This window comes from Acinonyx jubatus, chromosome B2, assembly GCF_027475565.1.
Source record: "Acinonyx jubatus isolate Ajub_Pintada_27869175 chromosome B2, VMU_Ajub_asm_v1.0, whole genome shotgun sequence".
In the NCBI taxonomy this organism is placed as follows: Eukaryota; Metazoa; Chordata; class Mammalia; order Carnivora; family Felidae; genus Acinonyx; species Acinonyx jubatus.
The window spans coordinates 118,460,627-118,468,764 of NC_069385.1; the positions used below are offsets into that span (position 1 = coordinate 118,460,627).

The window sequence follows — 8,138 nt, forward strand, 5'->3', positions numbered from 1 at the left end:
TGAGTGGATCATGTGGTTCTTGTCTTTTCTTTTATTGATGTGATGTATCACATTGATTATTTTATGGGTACTGAACCAGCCCTGAATCCCAGGTATAAATCCCACTTGGTTGTGGTGAATAATTCTTTTAATGTATTGTTGGATCTGGTTGGCTAGTAACTTGTTGAAGATTTTTGCATCCATGCTCATCAGGGAAATTGGTCTGTACTTCTTTTTAGTGGGGTCTTTGTCTGGTTTTGGAATCAAGATAATGCTGGCTTCATAGAATGAATTTGGAAGTTTTCTTCTATTTCTACTTTTCAGAACAACTTCTTTTAGAATGGGTGTTAACTCTTCTTTAGGTGTTTTGTAGAATTCCCCTGGAAAGCCCTCTGGCCCTGGACTCTTGTTTGTTGGGAGATATTTGATTATTGATTCAATTTCTTTACTGGTTATGGGTGTGTTCAAATTTTCTATTTCTTTATTTTTTCAGTTTTTATATGTATCAGTTTTTTTCAGTAGTTTATATGTTTCTGGGAATTAATTGCTCATAATATTTTCTTATTGTTTGTATTTCTGTGATTTCGTTATGATCTCTCCTCTTTCATTTGTGATTTTATTTATTTGGGTCTTTTCCTTTTTTTCTTTTTGATCAATCTTACTAGGGGTTTATCAATTTTGTTAATTCTTTCAAGGAATCAGCTCCTGGTTTTGTTGATCAGTTCTACTGTATTTTTCTTTTTTCTTTTGATATTATTGATTTCTGCTCTAATCTTTATCGGTTCACTTCTTCTGCTGTTTTGGGGATTTATTTGCTGTTCTTTTTCCAGCTCCTTTAGGTGTAAGGTTAGGTTGTGTATTTGAGACATTTCTTTCTTCTTTAGGAAGGCCTGGACTGCTACATACTTCCCTCTTATGACACCTTTGTTGTACCTGACAGGTTTTGGACTGAAAATATTTTCATTTTCATTAGCTTCTGTGTACTTTTTAAAAAAATTTTTTTAATGCTTTTATTATTTTTGAGACAGAGAGAGAGCATGAGCAGGGGAGGGGCAGAAAGATAGGGAGACACAGAATCTGAAGCAGGCTCCAGGCTCTGAGCTGTCAGCACAGAGCCCGATGTGGGGCTTGAACTCACGGAATGTGAGATCATGGCCTGAGCTGAAGTCAGACGCTCAACCGTTGAGCCACCCAGGTGCCCCTCCATGTACTTTTTAATTTTCTCTTAATTTCTTGGTGAAGTCATTCATTGTTGAGTAGGATGTTCTTTAATTTCCAGGTATTTGTGGTCTTTCCAAATTTTTTCTTCTGGTTGATTTCAAGTTTCATAGCATTATGTTCTGAAAATATCCATGGTATGATATTGATCTTTTTGTACTTATTGTGGACTGAATTGTGACCCAGTATGTAATCTCTTCTGGAGAATGTTCCATGTGCACTTGAGAAAAATGTGTATTCTGCTGCTTTAGGATGAAAGGTTCTGAATATATGTGTTAAGTCTATCCAGTCCAGTGTAGATAACAAACTTTACAATAACCCATGTGTCAAAGAAAAAAAAAATCACAAGGGAGGTTAGAACTGATGAAAACAAAAATACAACATATGAAAATTATGGCATGCAGGTAAAGTAGTGCTTAGAGGGAAATTTATAGTTGTAAACAATCTCTTTTAGAAAAGAACAAACCTCACATCGATAACCTAGGTTTCCACTTTTGGAAACTAGGAAAACAAAAGAGTAAATTAAACTCAAAACAACCAGAACATAAGCTACAGACTAGTCTCTCTTATGATGCAGATATGGAAATCTGCACAAAATTTTGACAAATTACATCCAGCAATGTGAAAAAATACACTCTACTGTAACACAGTGGGGTTTATTCCATGAATGCAGTCATAATTTATTTTTCTTTTTATTTAAATTTACTTCTTTATTTTGAGAGAGAGAAAGAGCACGGGTAGGGTAGGGGCAGAGAGAGAGATGGAGAGAGAATTCCAAGCAGGCTCTATGCTGTCAGCACAGAGCCCCACATGGGGCTTGAACTCACAGACCGTGAGATCATGACTTGAGTTGAGATCAAAAGTTAGATGCTTAACTGTCTGAGCCACCCAGGTGCCCCGAGAATTTATTTTTCTAATGTTAGCACATTATACTTACAGAATTATTCTGGTAACAGAATAACATTAGAAAAACCATAGAATTATCTTAATTGATATAGTAAATCATTTGATATAAGTCAACATACATTCATGATTAAAACTTTTAACAAAATAAGAATAGAAGGAAACTCCCTTAATCTATTAAGATTATTTTCAATGGCTAAGTCGGTTGAGCATCCAACTTCAGCTCAGGTCATGGTCTCATGGTTCCTGAGTTTGAACCCTGCATTGTGCTCACTGCTGTTAGCCTGTCAGTGCAGAGCCCTTTCAGATTCTCTGTCTCTCTCTCTTTGCCCCTCCCCTGCTAAAAAGAAATAAATATTAAAAATTTTTTAAAATATTATTTTCAGAAAAAATCCACAGATACTGTATTTAATGTTAAATTATTGAATACTCTCCTCTTGAGACTGGAAAATTTCACATTTTCATGCTTTGTATTCACATAATAATATTTATAACATATTATAAATATATTATATAAACCTATTATTTACACAATATTTGCTATATACATTTTTATACACAATGCAAAATAATATTTATCATTATAGTAGAGACCCTAGCCAGTACAAGTCAAGAAAAAAATATAAATAACACAATTATTAGAAATAATACATACTCGACAAGCATCATAATGGCAATAAATTCATATCTTTCAGTACTCACTCTAAACATCAATGGACTCAATGCTCCAATCAAAAGACATAGGGTAAGAGAATGGATAAGAAAACAAGATCCATCTACATGTGGTTTACAAGAGACCCACTTTAGACCTAAAGACACTTTGATATTGAAAATAAGGGGATGGAGAACCATCTATCATGTTAATAGTCAACAAAAGAAAGCTGGAGAAGCCATACTTATAGCAGACAATCTAGACTTTAAAATAAAGACTGTATCAAGGGATGCAGAAGGGCGTTATGTCATAATCAAGGGGTCTATCCACCAAGAAGACCTAACAATTGTGAACATTGATGCACCAAATGTGGCAGCACGCAAATATATAAATCAATTAATCATAAGCATAAAGAAACTCATTGATAGTAATAACATAACAGTAGGAGACTTCAACACCCCACTCACAGCAATGGGCAGATCATCTAATCAAAAAATCAACAAGGAAACAATGGCTTTGAATGACACACCAGACCAGATGGACTTCACAAATATATTCAGAACATTTCATCCTAAAGCAGCAGAATATACATGCTTCTCCAGTGCACATGGAACGTTCTCCAGAATAGACCATATACTGGGACACAAATCAGCCCTAAGTAAGTACAAAAAAATCGAGATCATACCGTGCATATTTTCAGACCACAACGCTATGAAACTCAAAATCAACCACAAGAAAAAATTTGGAAAGGTAACAAATACTTGGAGACTGAAGAACATCCTACCAAAGAATGAATGGGCTAACCAAGCAGTTAAAGAGGAAGTTAAAAAGTATATGGAAGTCGATGAAAAGATAACACCACAACCCAAAATCTCTGCGATGCAGCAAAGGCAGTCATAAAAGGAAAGTATATAGCAATCCAGGCCTTCCTAAAGAAGGAAGAAAGATCTCAGATACACAAACTAATCTTACACCTTAAGGAGCTAGAAAAAAAAAAACCAGCAAATAAAACCCAAAACCAGCAGAAGACAGGAAATAATAACGCTTAGAGCAGAAACTAATGCTATTGAAACAAACAAACAAACAAAACCAGTAGAACAGATCAATGAAACCAGAAGCTGGTTCTTTGAAAAAATTAATAAAATTGATAAACCACTAGCCAGTTTGATCAAGAAGAAAAAGGCAAGAACCCAAATAAATAAAATCAATAATGAAAGAGGGGAGACCACAAGCAATAGAGCAGAAACAAAAACAATAATAAGAGAATATTATGAACAATTATATGCCAATAAAATGGGTAATCTGGAAGAAATGGACAAATACCTAGAAACATATACACTACCAAAATAGAAAATTTGAACAGACACATAACTAGTAAGGAAATCAAATTAGTAATAAAAAATCTGTCAAAAAACAAGAGTCCAGGGCCAGATGGCTTTCCAGGGAATTCTACCAAACATTTAAGGAAGAATTAACACCTATTCTCTTGAAACTGCTTCAAAAAATGGAAATGGAAGGAAAACTTCCCCTGAAGTTCTTTTTATGAAGCCAGCATTACCTTAATTCCAAAACCAGAGACCACACTAAAAAGGAGAACTATAGACCAATTTCCCTGATGAACATGGATGCAAAAATCCTTAACAAGATATTAGCCAACCGGCTCCAACAATACATTAAAAAAATTATTCACCACGACCAAGTGGGATTTATACCTGTGATGTAGGGCTGGTTCAATATCTACAAAAACAATTAACATGATTCATCACATCAATAGAAGAAAGGACAAGAACCATATGATTCTCTCAATAGATGCAGAGAAAGCATTTGACAAAATATAGCCTCCTTTCTTGATAAAAAGCCTCAAGAAAGTAGGGATAGAAGGAGCATACCTTGAGATCATAAAAACCATATCTGAATGACCCAACACTAATATCATCCTCAATGGGGAAAAACTAAGAGCTTTCCCCCTAAGGTCAGGAACAAGACAGGGATGTCCACTCTCACCACTGTTATTCAACATAGTATTGGAAGTCTTAGCCTCTGCAATCAGACAACACAAAGAAATAAAAGGCATCCAAATTGGCCAGGAGGAGGTCAAACTTTCACTTTTTGCAGATGACATCATACTCTATATGGAAAACCCAAAAGATTCCACCAAAAAACTGCTAGAACTGATTCATGGATTCAGCAAAGTTGCGGGATATAAAATCAATGCACAGAAATCGGTTGCATTCCTATACACCAACAATGAAGCGACAGAAAGAGAAATCAAGGACTTGATCCCATTTACAGTTGCACAAAAAAACCATAAAATACCTAGGAATAAATCTAACCAAAGAGGTGAAAAATCTATACACTGAAAACTATAGAAAGCTTATGAGAGAAATTGAAGAAGACACAAAAAAATGGAAAAAGATTCCATGCTCCTGGATAGGAAGAACTAACATTGTTAAAATGTCAATACTACCCAAAGCAATCTACATATTCAATTCAATCCCTATCAAAGTAACACCAACATTCTTCACAGAACTAGAACAAATAATCCTAAAATTTGTATGGAACCAGAAAAGACCTTGAATAGCCAAAGCAATCTTGAAAAAGAAAACCAAAGCAGGAGGCATCACAATCCCAGACTTCAAGCTATACTACAAAGCTGTAATCATCAAGACAGTATGGTACTGGCACAAGAACAGATACTCAGATCAATGGAATAGAATAGAGAACCCAGAAATGGACCCACAAACGTATGGCCAACTCATCTTTGACAAAGCAGGAAAGAATATCCAATAGAATAAAGACAGTCTCTTCAGCAAGTGGTGCTGGGAAAACTGGATAGCACCATGCAGAAGAATGAACCTGGACCACTTTCTTCCACCATACACAAAAATAAACTCAAAATGGATGAAAGACCTCAATGTAAGACAGGAAGCCATCAAAATCCTCAAGGAGAAAGCAGGCAAAAACCTCTTTGATCTTGGCCACAGAAACTTCTTACTCAACACATCTCTGGAGACAAGGGAAACAAAAGCAAAAATGAACTACTGGGACCTCATCAAATAAAAAGCTTCTGCACAGCATAGGAAACAATCAGCAAAACTAAAAGGCAACCGACAGAATGGGAGAAGATATTTGTAAATGACATATCAGATAAAGGGATAGTATCCAAAATTTATAAAGAACTTATCAAATTCAACACCCAAAAAACAAATAATCCAGTGAAGAAATGGGCAAAAGAGATGAATAGACACTTCTCCAAAGAAGACATCCAGATGGACAACCGACACATGAAAAAATGCTCAACATCACTCATCATCAGAGAAATACAAATCAAAACCACCATGAGATACCACCTTACACCTGTCAGAATGGCCAACATTGACAACTCAGGCAATAACAGGTGTTGGTGAGGATGCAGAGAAAGAGGATCTCTTTTGCATTTTTGGTGGGAATGCAAGCTGGTGCAGCCACTCTGGAAAACAGTATGGAGGTTCCTCAGAAAACTAAAAATAGAACTACCCTATGACCCAGCAATTGCACTAGTAGGCATTTATCCAAGGGATACAGGTGTGCTGTTTCAAAGGGACACATGCACCCCCATGTTTATAGCAGCACTATCAACAATAGCCAAAGTATGGGAAGAGCCCAAATGTCCAGCAATGGATGAATGGATAAAGAAAATGTGGTATATATATATACAATGGAGTATTACTCAGCAATCAAAAAGAATGAAATCTTGCCATTTGCAATGACGTGGATGGAACTGGAGGGTATCATGCTAAGTGAAATTAGTCAGAGAAAGACAAAAATCATATGACTTCACTCATGTGAGGAGTTTAAGAGACAAAACAGATGAACGTGAGGGAAGGGAAACAAAAATAATATAAAAACAGGAAGGGGGACAAAACAGAAAAGACTCATCAATATGGAGAAGAAACTGAGGGTTGCTGGAGGGCTTGTGGGAGGGGGGATGGGATAAATGGGTAAGGGGCATTAAGAAATCTACTCCTGAAATCATTGTTTCACAATATGCTAACTAATTTGGATTTAATTTTAAAAAATAATAAAGAAAGAAAATAAATGCTCTTGATTCAAAAACTGTCTTCTTGGCATGAGCACAATAAAGTTTATTAATCATTACTTCAGTGATTCATTGGTTTTACTTTGGCTGTTTTGAATCTTTGATATTTCCTTGCAGAAATTACTTAAGATTTTAGCAAATAAAACCTTTCTTGATGATCCAATATTTCACCTATTAATATTATAGTTAGAAATTTTCAAATTGAATTAGGACGTTAGGGTGTTGACCATGTGGATCAGAATTGCATCTTGGATGGGAAGTTGAAGGTCCAGTCTCAGATCTTCAATTCTATGGGATGAAGTCTAAACAAGTCCATGTTATTAACTAAGAGAAGATGAAGTCTGTCTTTAACCTGACTCTGTCTCATCTCCTCCTGCTGTCACACAATGAACCTGTTCCAGTCACTTCTGTCTTCCAGTCATTATTTTAATATAAGATAAAATCATTAGTGAATTAGATTCCGAGGAATGGTGTACCATTTTTGACAAAAACTGATTTGTTACCTTCTGTCTCTAAGGAAAATGAAAGGCCCTTTTTATTAATTAATGGTAGAAATAAAATTTGGGGTTTAAGATATTACTTTGTCCAAGATTTTCTCAAAAAAGCATGAATTTCCTCCATTAATTTAATACTTAGTCGTCAATATGAATAGAATGTGTCATTATAAGTTATGTCATTGGAAGCCCTTAGAAATTATTCAGACAGAATGTATGTTAGTTCTAATTAACATTTGTAACATTTTCTAAGGACTTGTGTATTTTCAAGTTCTTTAATTCTGACTTTCAACTCTTTTGCCCTGACACAACCCTGTTACTATATTGGTGAAGTTTTACTAAAAAGGCCAAAGCCTGTGCCATCTTGTAGCAAAGGTGCTTCACAACAATAACCGAGTCCAGAGCAGCAAAGTAAGCCGAGGAAGGACTTTGTAATCAAATAAATAAGTATTCAACACTGCCTTTTTAAAATATATTTCTAAATGTTTATTTTTGAGAGAGAGAGCATGAGCAAGGGAGGGGCAAAGATGGGGGTGCACCTGGGTGACTCAGTCGGTTAAGCGTCAGACTTTAGCTCAGGTCCTGATCTCCTGGTTCCTGAGTTCGAGCCCTGGGTTGGGCTCTGTGCTGACAGCTCAGAGCCTGGAGTCTGCTTTGGATTCTGTGTGTGTGTGTCTCTCTCTCTGCACCTACCCCACTTGTGTGCCTGCATGCGTTCTCTCTCCTTCCCTCAAAAATACATATTGAATGAAAATTTTTAGAAAAGCAGGGAGACAGAAGATCGAAAATGGGCTATGTGCTGACAGCAAAGAGC

The 8,138-nt window shown here is 36.0% G+C and overlaps 1 long non-coding RNA gene across 1 annotated transcript in view; it reads left to right on the forward strand.

Annotated features, from left to right (window-relative positions):
• LOC128315771 (uncharacterized) overlaps positions 1 to 6,918 on the forward strand; it is a 77,232-nt gene extending 70,314 nt beyond the window's left edge. The window contains exon 3 of the long non-coding RNA XR_008298845.1: positions 5,367 to 6,918. This is a non-coding gene — a long non-coding RNA (uncharacterized LOC128315771). The remainder of the gene's footprint in view (positions 1 to 5,366) is intronic.
• The last annotated feature ends 1,220 nt before the right edge of the window (positions 6,919 to 8,138 follow it).